This window comes from Lontra canadensis, unplaced genomic scaffold (genome assembly GCF_010015895.1).
Source record: "Lontra canadensis isolate GAN:19392208 unplaced genomic scaffold, GSC_riverotter_1.0 scaffold1, whole genome shotgun sequence".
In the NCBI taxonomy this organism is placed as follows: Eukaryota; Metazoa; Chordata; class Mammalia; order Carnivora; family Mustelidae; genus Lontra; species Lontra canadensis.
This window is the reverse complement of record NW_022630995.1, coordinates 46,996,823-47,013,605: the sequence shown is the minus strand read 5'-3', so window position 1 is coordinate 47,013,605 and position 16,783 is coordinate 46,996,823.

Sequence of the window (16,783 nt, the reverse complement as noted above, 5' to 3'; positions counted from 1 at the left end):
TTGTTGAGACAGATACTTACTGGTCGCCGTGCTCTACCAGCTTTCTCACCAGCCGCTGCAGAAATGAGCGTGAGAATTCTTTCTTTCTCTCTATCTCTCTCTCTTTGGTGCTTTGTCTGGCCCCTTAGTAGATTATATATGCTTTTGAAGAGACACCTCTTTTTCGTTTTTAGATTTCCCAGAGTGCCTTGCACATTATTGTGGGTTCTCTTTAGATGAGCTGCCTGATGACATAATTTTATTACTGTGAACTGGGAGTTTGCTTAATGGACAACTGACACTGTTACGTGATTACTGTCAAAAAGAACTCGGACTGATGGTTCCGAAACCAAAGGCATCATTTTTTTGGTAGACATTCCCTAACATTTAATTGACTTACGGCTAATAACCCAATAAAAGAAGTTGACTCATTCAGGGTATATTTGGCCACTATTTTCCTTGGAGGAGGCACCAGGAAGTTGTGTAACTTAAAGTCTGGCATTCTGTGGGCGCTTAATTGAGATTTCTTTATGACGGAGGCAAGTGCATGGACCATCTGCTCTGGAAGATGTCGTCGAGAACTCTGGGACCTCGCCTGCCTGTTTGGCAGATGGAACAGACTCCGTTTTTTCTCTTCAGTGGGATCTTAGTCCTGGCTTTGACCCTGCCCTTGGTACACCTCTTTGTAGAGGTAAAAGGAACTCTCTGTCCTGCTCAGCTGCCTTGATGTTTATAAAAGGATCAGTCTTCATGTTGTCAGAGGTGTCACATCAGACTTTGCTGCCCAGGCTTGACAAAAGCTGGGCTGTAAGAGATGCTTCTCTTGGGGACTGCCTGACGGCCTTGGAGTTTATCCCGAGGTGCCCCGGTGTGCCTCCAGGACAATAATGGAAGCTCTTGGAAGAGGGATCTTGGTCGGATACCATTAGGAAACACAGAGTTAAAGCAAACTTGGCCTGTTGGCTTCTAATTTGATGATTCCCAAGAGGCTTACCATTTCTTAAATGTATTTGATCACAAAATATTTTTCGTGGATTATCTTCTGGGATAACATCCTTTTTGGGAAATCTTTCTCTAGATCAGTGGTTCCCCAACTTTTGATCTTAGGACTCTTTAAAACTCTTAAAATGTTTTGAGGACCCCAAAGTGGATTATGCCTGTAGATACTGTATTAGAAATTAAAACAAAATTTTAAAATGTTTACTAATTTACTTAAGAATATTAATAGCAAACCCATATATAGAATGATATGACATATTTTTGTGTGAAAAATTTGTTTTCCAAGATAAAAAATAATTTTGCAAATTAATGTCTGTCATAATAAATTCTCTTAACAGCTAGATTCTAATACTTGCTTCTGCATTTGATCTTTTGCTCTATCACAAGTCCTATGGCCTCTCGAAAACTCCACTGTACATATTCATAAGAAGATGAGAGGAAACAAGGCAAGATAGCTGGAGTGTGTGGGTGATGCAGTCAGTTAAGCGACCAGCTCTTGGTTTCAGCTCAGGATATGATCTCAGGGTCTTGGGATGGAGCCCCGGTGTCTGGCTTCATGCTCAGCAGGGAGTCTGATTGGGGATTCTCTCTCTCTCTCTCTCTCTCTCTCTCTCTCTGCCCCTCCCCGCTTCTCTCAAATATATAAATAAATCTTAAAAAAAAAAATAAAAGGTGGGACACCTGGGTGGCTCAGTGGGTTAAGGCCTCTGCCTTCGGCTCAGGCTATGATCCCAGGGTCCTGGGATTGAGCCCCGCATTGGGCTCTCTGCTCAGTGGGGAGTCGGCTTCCTCCTCTCTCTTTCTCTCTCTCTGCCTGCCTCTCTGCCTACTTGTGATCTCTGTCTGTCAAATAAATAAATTAAAATCTTTAAAAAAAGTAAAAGGCAAGGGGAACACTAATGCACTGTTGTTGGGGATGCAAACTGGTGCAGCCACTCTGGGAAACAGTATGGCGTTTCCTGAAAAAGTTAAAAATAGAACCACTATGACTCAGCGACTACACTACTAGGTATCTATCCGGAGGATACAGTGATTCGAAGGGGCACCTGCACCCCAATGTTTATAGAAGCAATGTACAGAAGAGCTAAAATATGGAAAGAGCCCAGATGTCCATTGATAGATGAATGGATGAAGAAAATGTATTATATATAATAGAATATTACTTAGCCTCCAAAAAGAATGAAATCTTGCCATTTGCAACAACATGAATGGAGCTAGAAGGTATTATGCTAAGCGAAGTAAGTCAGAAACACTAATACCATATGATTTCACTCATGTGGAATTTAAGAAAACAAACGAATGTAGGGGAGGGGAAGGAAAAATTGAGATCAAAATAGAGGTAAACCATAAGAGACTTGACTCTAGGAAACAAACAGGGTTGCTGGAGGGGAGGGAGGGCATAGGGTAAATAGGTAGGGGTCACTAAGGAGGGCATATGATGTAATGAGCAGTGGGTGTTACATGCGACTGATGAATCACTGAATTCTACCTCTGAAACTTAAAAAAAAAAGGCAAAAAACTTTAGTGGTATTATAAAAATAGTTTTGACTGTGCAGGCATGAGAAGCTCTCAGAGACCCCTAAAGTTTCCTAGACCACACTCTGCATCTAGTTGTTTTTCTTAGGTTAAGTCAGATCTCTTGAGAATTGTGTATCTGTTTGCATCAGTTCCTTCCCATAGTCGCTTGTGAATGTGCTTTGTCATGTCTACATTATGGGAGATTATGAGGAGAGATACAGGATTTTTTAAGAGAGATCCAGGATTTTTTAATCTTACTACAAAATGAAGTTGTTGGATCCTTCATTTTCAATGTCAAACAATATGCTCTTTAGGAAGGCCGGGCTGACAGGTTTTACTTCTCAGAACCAGAAACAGCTTCACTGCCCAGCAGTCACTACATTTATCCTGTGAGCCTCATGTGTGTAACTTGTTTCCCTCTTTGTACAGGCCGACAGGAAGCTCAGCCACATTTGTGGCCCAGCTTTGTACAAAGTCCCTAAACCCTTGTGGAGTTGAGACCACTGCATTCACTTTATCCCTTCTTCCCCCTGACTTTGTTCTCTTTTCTATTTTCTCACTCCAGTTTTCTATCTTGTGTTGCATGTTAGATAGACCCCTCATGTTAAAATGAGGCAGGACCCAAACAGTATTTCTTCAGTTAAGAGCCATGCATAATCTAGTAAGGGGAATGAATGAATTCACAAACAAGATTGAACATGAGAAGTAGAACATGAGAAGTGCCTTTCAAGATGTTCACAGTGTCTTCTGACAGTCTTGTGTCCCTGCAGTTCTGTTTCGGATGCAGCCAGAATGCATTTGTGGACTTGCCAATAGAAATGGACCAGAATGTTCACAGCAGCCAAATGCTCACCCACAGTACAATGGATAAATAAGCTACAATAGAGTCACATGATGGGATACGATACAGCAACGAGAATGAACGATATGATGAATCCCACAAACAATGCTGAATAAATGAAGCCAGTTGCAAAAGTACTTTTAGATTTAATTTAGATGAATAAAAAACAGGGTAAATTAAGCCATACAGTTAGAAGTCAGGATGGTGGCTACTCTTGGGAAGAGGGAGGGCTAGTAACTGGGATGTGATACAGACTGTCTTCACGGGTGCTGATAGGTTAGAATTTTTTGATCTGAGTGCAGGTTCCATGGGTGTATTGAGTTTTCGGCTACTTTCCTGAGCTATATAAGTGCACATTCTTTTCTAAATGTAAGTCATACTCAAAGTTTAAAGAAAAAAAAAAAAGTGGTGCAGAGATTGGCTTTAGAAGGAAAACAAGTTGAATGTGATTTAAAAGAACAGGAAGTGGAATCAGGAAACTTTCCGGAGAGCCCCGCTGTTCAGTGAAAGGAGCAGCAGTTTCAGGAGGGGCGTAGAGCTGCTGGGGATATTCGGGATGCTGTAGGTAAAGTGCCTAGCAGACGCCTGGGCCAACAGAGGCCAGATTAATGAGAGCTGTTATCACTGGTGGAGCAGCTGACATTCCAACAGAGCTTTGAAAAGCGCCTGGGATTCAGACATGCGGTGACTGACAAAGGTGTGGACTCAGCAAAACTAAGCCCCTCTTTGAGAGCGGCTTGGGCTGGGGGCAGGTGTATGTGGGGAAACAACTGAACAGTGGGCTTTGCCTGCCCTGTGTGCCACAGCCTGGGCTTGGCACAGAGCAGGCGCTCATTAGGGTTTGGGTGGACTGAATGATCCGCCAAAAGAATGAGAGAGGAAAAGATAAAGGGAATGGCAGTTTCGACCATGTGGAGGACACCCTGGAATGTCAAGCTGCTAAGTTCTACTTAATTGATAAACATGAAGCATCAGAAGCAGGAAGCGGTCTGAAAGCATTAAAAGGAAGCCGAGGTGCTCGCCCCAGAGCAGGGCTAATCACTTTGATGCTCGGAGCTGGGTGACACTATTTGCTGTCCACGTGAGCTAAGTACAGATACAAAGAATAAGCACTTAGGTCAATGCAGTGCGATGGACAAGTTTTTAATCTTTGGAATCCGATTTAAAACAATGAGCTTGCATTTTATATTTTTTGCTTTTTAAAAATTTCTGATGAAACTAATTGTATTGTAGTTTACAGGTCCGCGACGGGATTGGTACTCAGAAACAAAAGCTGAGCGTTGCCCCAGGTAGGTTGAAAAGCACTGAGCTGGGGGCTAGATCTCTTGTTCTCAGGTCCACGCCAGTCCCCGGCCGCAAGTCCCACGTGCTCAGCGCTCCCTGCCTGCCCGAGGCTCCTTGGTTCTGATGCAGCACCGGAGGAGAACACCTGCCCTGAGCCCTGGGCGATACTCCTGGTTAGCTGGGCAGTTCACTCTCCCAGACTGCCCCTGCTCTGTGCCTGAGGCCTTCTGTGGTTGATTCTGCCTGTCGGTAGGGAAATGCACAGCTCCCTGGCCACCCCAGGGTGTGTGCGTGCTCGCGATGGTGGGGGACCCCCTGGGGAGCTGACGGGGCATCCCACTGAGTATGTGCCTGAAGAGGGACCTGAACTTGGCTGCCAGCGTCCCTGGAGAATGGCTTCCCAGCCTGGGCCGGGGAGCAGCTAGCTTACCCTAAGGCTCTCCCAGCTGATGGAAAGCAGCAGGGTGCTCTTCCCTCCTCCCCTAAGTGGTGTTTCCCAAACAATGATCATCTGAACACACTGGGGAGAAAGGAGGGGTGGCTATTCCTCACAAGAGTTGGGGAACAGGGGCGTCTGGGTGGCTCAGATAGTTAAGCCTCCGTCTTCAGCTCATGTCATGATCTCCAGGTCCTGAGATCAAACCCCATGTCAGGCTCTCTGCTTAGCGGGGAGTCTGCTTCTCCCTCTCCCTCTGCTTTTCCCCTGCTTGTTCTCTCTCTCTCTTTCTCTCTCTCTGTCTCAAATGAATAATAATAATTTTAAAAATCTAAAAAAATTTTTTTTTTAAAGTTGGGGAACACTCTGCAGCCCTCTCCTCTTCCTGGGGTTCTCTGTGTGACCATACATAATTAAAATTAAATTAAAAATAAATAAATGAATAAATAAATAAATAAATATGCTTTGTTCAGACCCTTTTGGTTGCAAGTGACAGAAAAACCAAACCGGAAATGGTGCAAAAGGGAACTCAGTCGTGTAACTGAAAACTCTAGAGTCACGATCAGTTTATATCATCAGGGTCATTTTTTCAAATACAAACGTCCTAGGTCACAATCATTTGCAAATGTAAAAAGTGTTACCGCCCGAGTCTCAAAGAAGAGGCCCGCTGGATCTCCTAGGCAGTTAGAGGTTTTACCTCCCCTGGTAGACATTACCTGCTCCCTTTACCCAGCGCCTCACTCTCTCTCTCTCATGGGAACATTTCATCACCACCCCCTACTCCCCATGGGCTCACCCCGCTGATTCTATCTCCCTGCTTTGGGTGAAGCTGACTTTACCCCCACGGTCCCGGAGCAGGCACGTGGTCCACGTTTGGCCAATCAGAAGGTTGGACAAATTCCTGACTCCTGGGATTTGATTTGGGCTTGGGAATGTGACCCAAACCAGGCTAATCAGGTCTGGCTAGAGTTAATCTTGCCTGTGGGCTTGTGTGGTCAGACTAGAGGAAGGTGTCTTTTTCACCAGATTTGGAAGTATTGGTAGCTCTCTTGACACTATGAGGTTGGAGCCTGTCTGAGGCTAACACCATTGGAGGAGGAAACAGCAGGAGATAGAAGCCAGGTCCTGATGCTATTGTTTCCACCTCCTGGATCCATTTGTGTCTGAAGGAAGGATACCTCTGGATTAATAAACACTGTTAATATGTTCCTTTTTTGCACCATTTAAAATTGGGTTTTTGTCTGGACCTTTGACTAAGGCATCTCAATTTTATATTTTAAAAAGTTATGGGGTGGGGCACCTGGGTAGCTCAGTTGGTTAAGCCACTGCCTTCATGACTCATGTGATGATCCTGGAGTCCTGGGATGGAGTCCCATATTAGGCTTCCCCTGCTCTGCAGGGAGCCTGCTTCTCCCTCTTCTTCTGTCTACCACTCCCCCTGCTTGTGCTCGCTCGCTCTCTCTCTGTCAAATAAATAAATATAATCTTTAATTAAAAAAAAAAAGTTATGGGGACTGTTTTGTTTTTGTTTTATGTTGCCCTTTTTTTTTTTTTTTTTTTGAAAGAGAGAGAGAGGGAGGAGCAGAGGGGAAGGGAGAGGAAGAATCTTAAGCAGGCTCCATACTCAGAAGACAGTCTAATGCGGGGTCTATCTCATGACCCTGAGATCATGACCTGGGTCGAAAACAAGAGTCTGATGCTTAACCAACTGAGCCACCCAGGCGCCCCCTCCAGTTTATATTTTAATTACTTCTCCTAATGTGTTTTACATGTCATTTCCACCTTAAATAAAGGCTGTTCAACACAGTTCCACCTCTCCTTATAATTTGGGCTTATTGTAACTGTACAGATGTCCCTGAGGGGCTGCCGGGACAGGTCAGGCATGTTTCTGCTGTGCTTGTGAGCTTTCTGGCTCTTCCGTGGTTATCTCTGCCCTGCCTCACAGCTGTAAGGAGCAGGCTCGGGACTCATCTCAGATTTTTTGCTTCTGGTCTGCAGTAAGACTGGAAAACAGCCAAAATGTTGGAATCTGGCATCAAATGAAAGTAAACGCCTTTAATGTGGATTTGGAGGCTCTGGTGTGGATGAATTTCGAGGGCTTTGTGACATTTTGGCTGCCCCGGGAATATTTTTGGTATTCGCTTTTTGTTTCTGCATGGTTCTGGATAGATGAGGTTTCCTGATTTTTCTGCTGGTTGAGATTTTTACTGTAACAAGATTTTTGCACTAACGGATTACACAGTGTGAGCAAATGAGCCAGGGTTGAAATGTCTTATAACTTAGCAAAGTTAACTCAGTTTCCTTCAAAGAAGGAACAGTAACTGACAGCAATATTCTGAACCCCATGCTCACCTTTAACTTGTTTTGCTTCTTTTCTAAAATAACCCCTTTATTTTCAACCTCTAATCACATACACTAACTCGTGAAGGGAGGGGGAAAAAAAACCAAGCATGCTTGTATCAGAGCAGTTCACTTAAGGCAGATGTAGAATCAATTTGAGCAAATGTGAGTTGCCAGCTTCTGAACTTTTCTGCTAAGTATACGCACCCTGGAACACATCGGAGCCACTTAAGCCTCATAAATGTGATGCTGAGTATTGGGTAAACATCTGTAAGGGGCGTGCGGCAAGCTGCCCTTGCTAACTTGAGTGAAAACCCAGAGGGGCACACTTTCTCTGAGAAGCTCAAATGAAGATGATTGTGTTTAGGGAAAAAAAAAATATAACTGAAGTCTGATTTTGAGATTACTAGGAAAATGGCAGCCCTGGTGACTTATCTTGTGGAGTAAGCAGAATCTTCCTTCTAAAATGGCTATTTTTTATTTTTATTTGTGCTCCCACTTGATGTGGACTCCCATTACAGATATAAAATACCCGAGCACAAAACCATTATTTGGTTTCTGTAATCAAGAGAGCAGGACTCTGTTTCTGCTGGTGCCTTCCTTTTGAACGTTGGTCTGTGGCTCTGGGGAGCAAGTTAGGCAAAAAATTGAGAATCCCAAAAGGGTTGCTCTTGTTTTTCTGTTTTTGTTTGCTCACCAGACACATGACTCCTTGGTTCATCTGGTCTCTCTGTGAACTTCATACCAGCTCTTGCCAAACACAGTGGCTTTCAGGGATGAGGAGAGAGAGATTGCTGTGAGTGTCAGTGAACTTGGTACAGCCTGCCCCACCAGCTCTGGACCCCTGGATAAGCTTCCAGCCAAGGAAAGGGAAGACAAGTAAGGGCAGTTGGTTCTCCAGTGTCTAGAATGCCTAACACAATTACATAAACATAGTCGGTATGGTGGGGTGAGTCATGTCCCCTCAGAATTCATATGTTGAAGTCTTAACCCCCCAACACCTCAGAAGGTGACTGTATTTGGAGACCGGATCCAAGAGAGATGATTGAAATAAAACGAGAATATCAGGGCTGGTCCTTCTAATCCAGTGTGACTGATGTCCTTAGAAGCAGGGGAGATAAAGACACTGACTCACAGGGAGAGAAGACTGTGGAGACACGGGAAGAAGATGCCATCTACAAGTTGAGGAGAGAGGCCTCAGAAAAAACTAAACCTACTCATAACCTTGGTCCTGGATTTCTAGGGTCCTGAACTGTGAGGAAATCAATTTTGGTTATTGGAGCCACCCAATCTGTGGCAAACTAATGCAGTGGCTGCCTGGTATACATCTGCCTGGTGTCATTTTGTCATCTCTTGTGAATACACTTCTCTCAAACTCAATTTCTTCATTGTATAGGATCAGGGCCTTAGCTTGAGGCTGAACTTCCTCCTAGTAAAGTAGGCCCTGCCTACTTTCCCATACTGCTTATCCACATGACTCTCCATTCTAGTCCTCTGATCTACTCATGCTCCTCGGGGGTGCCACTAATTCCTTCCTTCCTCTCCCCATCCCTCTGCCCTCCTCCACTCCTTATGGAACACCCTCTTCCCATCACCTAACACCACAGTAATTTCCAGACCTATAAAAAATTTTCCCCACTCTCTCTCCAAGGCTTCCTTGACCTTTACTTTCCCCTTTGGCTTCTTAGGGGTTCATACCACTCATGTGGCATAGAGTGGCAGGACTTCCTTGGATTGTGATTTTATCACCAGTGGATGGCAACTCCCTCCCACCTTCAGCTCAGCTTAAAACCCTTGGCATCATCCTTGACTCCTCTCTCTTTCTTCATATCTAACAATTAACCTGACAGGAAACCAATGGACTCTACTGTCCAAACACCTCTGAAACCTTCTCATCCTCTCTACTGTTAGAGTCAGTGTTTAAGTCACCATCTGCCCTTGCCTGGATGACGATGACAGCCTCCAAACAGAACTATCAGCTTCTATCTTTATCCCCTGTGGTAGGCAGATCCTCCCATCTCAGAGTACTCCCCTTCTGAGTGTGAGCTGGAGTTGTAGATATGATGGATGTCAGGCCTGGGATTAGGTTACTAAGTTGATGTTCAAGGATATGAACCCTGCCAACAACCAGGGAGACTGGGAGAAGACCAGGAGCTTCAGATGAGATCATAGCCCCAAAGGACACCTTGCTTTCAGCCTGGTGGGACCCTTAGCAGAAGACCCAGCTAACCCATACTGGACTACTGACCAAGGAAACTGACACAATAAACTTGTGTTGTTTTAAGCTATTCGTAATATAGTTGTTTTGTGGTTGTTTGTTCTGTGGCACAAAGAATGGACACACCCCACTTGTTCTCCACACACTAGTCAGAGTGATCCTGTCAGAATGCAAATAGACCATGCCTGTCCTTCTTTCTCTCAGAAATGTCTCCTATTGGCCTTGCAACAAAAGCCGAAAACCCAGGACATCCTCCATGCTCTGACATCTACCACCTCTGACCTCTGACCTCATGTCTTCCTACTTTCTCTCTTGTTCTCTCTGCTCCAGGCACAATGACCTTCTCACTACTCCATGAATGCATCAGGTCTGCTCATATTTCTACCTCACAGAGTTTGTTCTCTTGGCCTGGAGTTCTTTCCCACCATATTCCTCCATGGTTCCTCCCATCACCTCCTAGAAATTTTTTTTCAAGAGGTTCACTTCATCTCTCCATTTAAAAGTATAACCTTTCCTCACAGAACCTGGCACGCCCGCTCCCCTTTACCCTCCTTCAGGACTGTACACTTTACACTATTTATTGTGAATATTAATCTGTAACACTATGTATAATTCATGTATTTATCATATATATTATGTGTTTCCTTCTTCTCTTGGTATTTATACTCTAGAAAAGCAGGATCCACGTCCCTTTTGTTCACAGATGTATCTAAACACCTAGAACCTAACAACCAATATTTGTTGAATGAATGGTTGGATATTTGTTATGACTTTCAACAGTGAGAGGCTTTTGGTTTAGTGTCTGCAGAAAAGCTGTTGGTGTCCCACTGGCATCCCCTCCATTACTTTTAGGTAGTTCCCCCAAAGCAGATGCATCCTGGGTCTCTGACTGCACACTCATGGGCGGAGTCAGAATTGCCAGGGAATTCACTCCAAGGAGCAGCCCCCAACCATGGGAGTTGGTGGGGAGAAACCCTGCTGCTCTCTTGCCTCTCCATGGGACAGCCCCCAACTGGGCATATTACCAATCCACTCACTGATCCCCCTTACCTGGCTTCCTTTTTTCCCCCATCCCACTTTCCCGTTCTCCCATCACCTCCCAAATAACTGACATGATCCTGAATCCTTGTTTCAAGCCTTGCCTTCAGTCGAAAGAAAGGTAGACTAAGCCAGTCTCCCGGTTTGGAGTATTATGTTTGTCAACCACATTCTTAAAAACAAGCTTTGTACTGACCAGTAGATGAAACTCCAAATATTTACCCCTGAGGAAAATTGTAAGAGTTACTCCCTTAAGAATTTTAGAACCATAGGATTGTCTAAAGCTTTCAGCCAAGTGGATCGCAAGACTTCTTGGAACAGGTTAATGATATTCCATCACAGTGGGAATAGAGATCTTAGAACTGCTCTCAATAAGCCTGAAAGAAATCATTCACTTACCAATGACAAAACCATGCAGACTAAATGTTGACATGCACTATTAGGGGCTGGAGGCATCTATCCTTCTTACGGTATATTATTCTGACCAAAAGCTATTACAGTTATGGAGCTAAGATTAACTTTTACCAAGTAAGGAGATAATTGCTCATTCATCAAGAGCATTGGCGTTTGAAGGAATCTTTCTAAGCAGAGGCTTTTGATGTAAGCACAGTGGAACCACTAAACCAACCCAGCCCAACCTCCTTGCTCTTCACAAGAGGCATCTGGGGACTTGGCCAAGGTCACTCAGCTGGGGGCGAAGGGGTCGGTCTAGAACTTGGGCCCTAGACTCCCAGTTCCACACTCTTACTCTACACAGGAAGGAAATGGCATACTTTGGAGAATCTAGGATTGTTGTTTCATTGGAGGATATTTTTATAGAGACAAAATTTTCCTTAAAAAGCACAGTGAGTGCATTTTACCCATTAGGAGATAAATAAGCTGCAATGACAAAATGCTGAGTATTTACATCTAATGAGCTTCTCTGTGGGAAACAGCTGCATGGTACATGAAGAATGGTACTAAGGACACATTTACTCATTCCGGAAGCAGTATAGTGTAATTACATGCCTGGCACAGTACCTGGAACAGAGCAGGCTTCTAGTGCCTTAACTCTTTGACCTTGGAAAAATGACATGATCCCCTCCAGATCTCTTTGTCCTCATGTATAAAATTTGGGGAGGGGGACCTCATGATCTAGTGCAGGGACCTGGTTTGAGTTTCCAAGTTTTGCTACAGTATCTTGGGTAAATCCATCCCTCTGGGGTTAGCCTCAGTTTTCCACAGCTATAAATGGAGAATTGATTTCAAACTCTCTAAGATGTCTTTTAGCTCAGAGTTCCGAGTCCGATGGCCTAGATGTCCCCGCATCCCTTTCCAGCTCTCACAATCTCTGATTTTATTGGTTTTGGAGTTGATTTGTTTCAGAGATGGATTTTTTTAAACCTAAGTAAAAATAAAATGACACTTTCCCTTCAGTTGGGCTAATCCCAAGCAAGAAGCTCAAGAGATGAGCAAAGAAGTGTCAAGTAGACAAACAGAAGTGAGGACAACCACAGCAGGGACGTTCTGAAATCTATTTCCTCTCGGCTGAAGGTGATCCATGGACAATTACTCTCATCCATGTGACAGCAGGGAGGAAAGGAAGACTAGAAAACTTGCTCTGACAAATCTAGGAAAGGCTACGAGCAAGAGGAAATATGAATTTTTTCAAAGCCTTGTCCTTGGGTGCCTTTTTGAACTTCAGGGGGGTGTCCTGTTCCTTACCAGTATCTTCCCAGAAATCTTAGCAGGTGTTTATGTCACCACCTTGCCCTGGCCTCTCTCAAAGTGGGTGCTCCAGGAAGGAACCATAGGTTTCTAGAAAAATGTTGCACACAGGAAATCCTGCACTAGGATTTAATCCTTGATCTAGTTTTGCAAAATCCATGTGGTGGGGGGAGCTGAGTGTGGGTGTGAGTGTGGGTATGGTAGTAAACAGTGTGATTGATTTCTGTTCTAAGCACAACTTTCAGAAGCTATATACCCAAATGATCAGCTACCTTGGACTGCCACATAATTATACTAGCAATGCCACCTTGAGGAAATAATTTTTAGAATTCCCCTCTCAGACTTGCTTTCTGAGTTGAAGGCTGAGTCTTCAGAATTTTTCCCACGTTTGAGAAATGAGATTTTGTAGGTGTGAATCTCGAAGGTGCTCATTCAGAGCAAGACTTGTGGATAAGAGGCATTCTCTGGTTCCTTATAACATCAGGCAGAAGAACACAGCCTGACACATGTGGAAGGAAGGAGAGAATGAGAAAATCATTATTTTGTAATTCGTAGAGAAAAAATTGGTCCAGGCAGTGATCACCAGTAGATGAACTCATTAGATGAGAGACTGATGGGGGACGTGACCATGGGGGGATCGGGCTGCGCTCTCTGAACCAATGATCCATCTGAGAGCCACAGAAAGTAGGATGTCGTGTGTTTCCCAAAGTGTTGCAATAGGCAGCCTGCGCTAAACCAGGAGGTGTGTCTGCCACAAATGTCAGTTGAGACCCTGAAGACAACTGTCATTTATAGGAACAAGGGAGGCATCATGGAGCAAGTAAAACAACTTCCATTAGACTGCAAAGAGGCAGAGACAAATCCAGAATGTAGGTCATTTTATAGGACTACTGACCCAATTTCTACAAGTTAGCAGTGTTAGATGAAGATGGTGGTAGAAGTATTCAAGATTAGAAGAGAATGAAGAGGGGCGCCTGGGTGGCTCAGTCGGTCAAGTGGCTGCCTTCGGCTCAGGTCATGGTCCCAGGGTGCTGGGATTGAACCCCACATAGGGATTTCTGCTCAACAAATAATCCACTTCTCCCTCTCCCTCTGCCCCTTCCCCTGCTCATGCTTTCTCTCTCTCTCTCTCAAATAAATAAATAAAATCTTCTAAAAAGGGGAGGGGGAGAATAAAGAGATGTAACAACCAAACAAAACATATAGATCTTCTTAAACAAATGAACTATAAAAGAGACACTTGGGGAAATTTGCTTATAAACTGGGCATAGGACAATATCAGAGAATTACTATTCATTTCGCTAGGTGCAGTCACAAACTTGTGGTTATATGACACAGCGTGGACATGTTTTAGAGCTGCACGGTGAAGAGGGTAGTTGTGAAAAAATATCTGATGCCTGGGTTGGCTTTGGACTACATCAGCCAAAAACAAAAAAACAAAGAGCATGTTTAAAAGGATAAAGATGAAGTCAATGTTGCAGAATCTTGATAATTATTGCATCTAGGTGATGGGCAGATGGGGCTCCTTGTACTAGCTCCCCTAGTTCTGTTTGAAATGAAAAATACAATAAACAATGGGAGGGGAAAGTGGTGGTGACTTTCCAAAGCTGGTCATTCTGAAGGTGGGTGTTAGGCCACAGGCTATTTACAGTTCCTTTTATGTCAGTTGGTAAATACATTCGCCCAGGGGAAAGAAGAGGAGAGGGAAGCCTGTCTACCTACACAGATATGTAACATCTCTGGTATACACCTTCAAGATAAAGCAAGAGACAGAATAATGGGCTTAGAATACTATTACTCAGGTCAAAACAAAAGAGGGACAGGGGAATAAATCTGCTTTCCTGTGAAAGGACACAAATCCGTGGTTGCTTCAAAGAAAAGAAATGAGTGGCTGGGCCAGGGGAGAAGGCACATTTCCGGGTACACCATATGCCCTGTGATCCTTCTGAACGTGGGACAATGTGCATGTCTTACCTATTCAAAAAATACAATTTCAAAGAAAAACAACCCCAAAAGAGCCATGCATTTATTTCTCTATCTTAAGCAGGACATTTGTAGTCTAGAGCAGGTCTTGGGCTTTGAAGGATCTTAGGTTTGGGGGAGGCTTTCAAGTCCTACCTCTCTCAGAACACCCTGAAGGAACAGGCCCCAGAGACACCGTTCTGTGCTGCCACCACAGCTCACCGACTAAGCTGAACAAAGGACACAGACCCCCATTCTCCATCTCTCTGTCTCTGTCTCTCTTGTGCACACAGGGGCCTCTGTCTCATATTTCTCCTTTTAATTAAATGGAATTTTTAGTTTCGGTAAAATGTTCATCACATAAAATGGACTGTTTGAATCATTTTTTTAATAAATATTTTATTTATTTATTTGACAGAGAGAGATCACAAGTAGGCAGAGAGGCAGGCAGAGAGAGAGGGGGAAGCAGGCTTCCCGCTGAGCAAAGAGCCCGATGTGGGGCTCCATCCCAGGACCCTGAGATCATGACCTGAGCCTAAGGCAGAGGCTTTAACCCACTGAGACACCCAGGCGCCCCTTTTTTTAAGTGCAGAATTCAGTTGTTTAAATACACCCATACTGCAACCAACCGCCAGAATGCTTTCCATCTTGCAAATCTGAAACCATGTCCATGAACCGCACCTCCCCGTCCTCCCCAGCCCCTGGCCACCAGTGTTCTGCTGTTTGCCGCCATGCACTGACCTGCTCCCGGTGTTTCTCGGAAGTGGAACCACAGAGTCTCGCTTGTGCTTAGCTTATTTCACTGAGCATCGTGTCTCCAAGTCCCTTCATGTTGTAGCAGGTGTCAGAGCACCTTCCCTGTTGAAGGCTGAACACCCTTCCATTGTGAGTGTATACCACACTTTGTGTATCCATCTATCTGTGGCTGGGTTGCTTTTAGCTACTTTAGAGCTAAAATATAATGCAGCTATTGAAGGTTATATTAGCTTTTAGCATTATTTAGGATAATGCTGCTATGAACGTAGGTGTACAAATATCTCTTCAAGACCCTGCTTTTCCTTCTTTTTGGTATATACCCAGAAGCAGAATAGCTGGCTCACACACTAATTCTATTTTCTGGAGTGGCAACACCATTTTATACTCCAATCAACAGTGCACAAGTGTTTCAATTTCTCCACATCTTTGCCAACACTTACTTGCTGGGTTTTTCTGTTTTTTGTTGGTTGGTTGGTTGGTTTTGATGGCAGCTATCTTCATGTATATGAGGTGTCCATTTCTTCTTGACTCCTTGTCTTCAGTTGTGCTCTCTTGCTATCGTCCTTAACAAGTCTGTCAGTTCCTTCAGCACTTGGTGTTTACTAAACGGTCCAAGGCATTCATTATTGGCTTCTCTACAAATTTTGGAAGCCAAAGACTTTTCTGACAGACACGTTGTTGTTTCCACTTTAGATAGTTGATTTCTGACATGAAGTGGTGGAAGAGATGATCTAGAAGATCCAGGGTGGGAAAGCCAGTTCCAGCTAATTCTAGAACATCCATTTCTCAGCAGTACCTTTGCCTGGAGGTTTGCTTCTTCTAGTGAATATTTGTTGAGATTTGGGTTTTTGTTTTTTGGTTTTGTTTTTGTTTTTTTTTTGTTTTTTGTTTTTGTTTTTGTTTTTGTTTTACAGTATGGGCAGATTTTAGTAATCTCCCTGAGGACCAGAGGACCTGAAGTATGAGTGGTGTTCTTTAAGTCTTTCTACTTGCCTAAGACTGTATTATGAAGGAAGGGGCCATGTGAATGTCTGAGGGAAATCACCCCAGGAGGGCAGAGTGAGTGCAAAGGTCCTACAGTAGGATCTTGCCTGGAGTCCCAACTGGAGGGGACTGTGGGACTGCAGTGCCACTCCGAGGCAGGGCAGTGGTGGAGATGGGGATAGAGGTGGTTGCCATGGTGACAGAGGTGGATCCTTCACCAGTGCTGCTAACTGGATGGCTTCAAACAATCACAACTTGTTGTCCATGGTTCTGGAGGTCCAAAATCAAAGCATCAGCAGGGTTGGTTCCTTCTGGAAGCTGGGAGGGAGCACCCATCCCTTGCTTCTCACCTAGTGCCTGGGGGCCATGGCTGATCCTTGGCATTCCCTGGCTTGTAGAATCTTCCCCCCAGTGTCTGCCACTGTCTCTCACGGTGTTGTCCCTGTGAATCTGTGTCTAAACTTCCCTCTTTTGCTAAAGACTTCATCATATCCCTTCCCATAGGACCTCATCTTACCTAATTACATGTGTAGCCCCCCCATTTCCAAATAAAAGCACATTCTGAAGTACTGGGGGTGAGGGCTTCAATGTATCTTATTGGAGAGCACAGACCAAAAAAAGGCAATACTGTGCTGAACTAAGGAGCTAAGAGAGAGAGAGAGAGAGAGAGAGAGGAAGAAGAAGAAGAAGAAGAAGAAGAAGAAGAAGAAGAAGAAGAAGA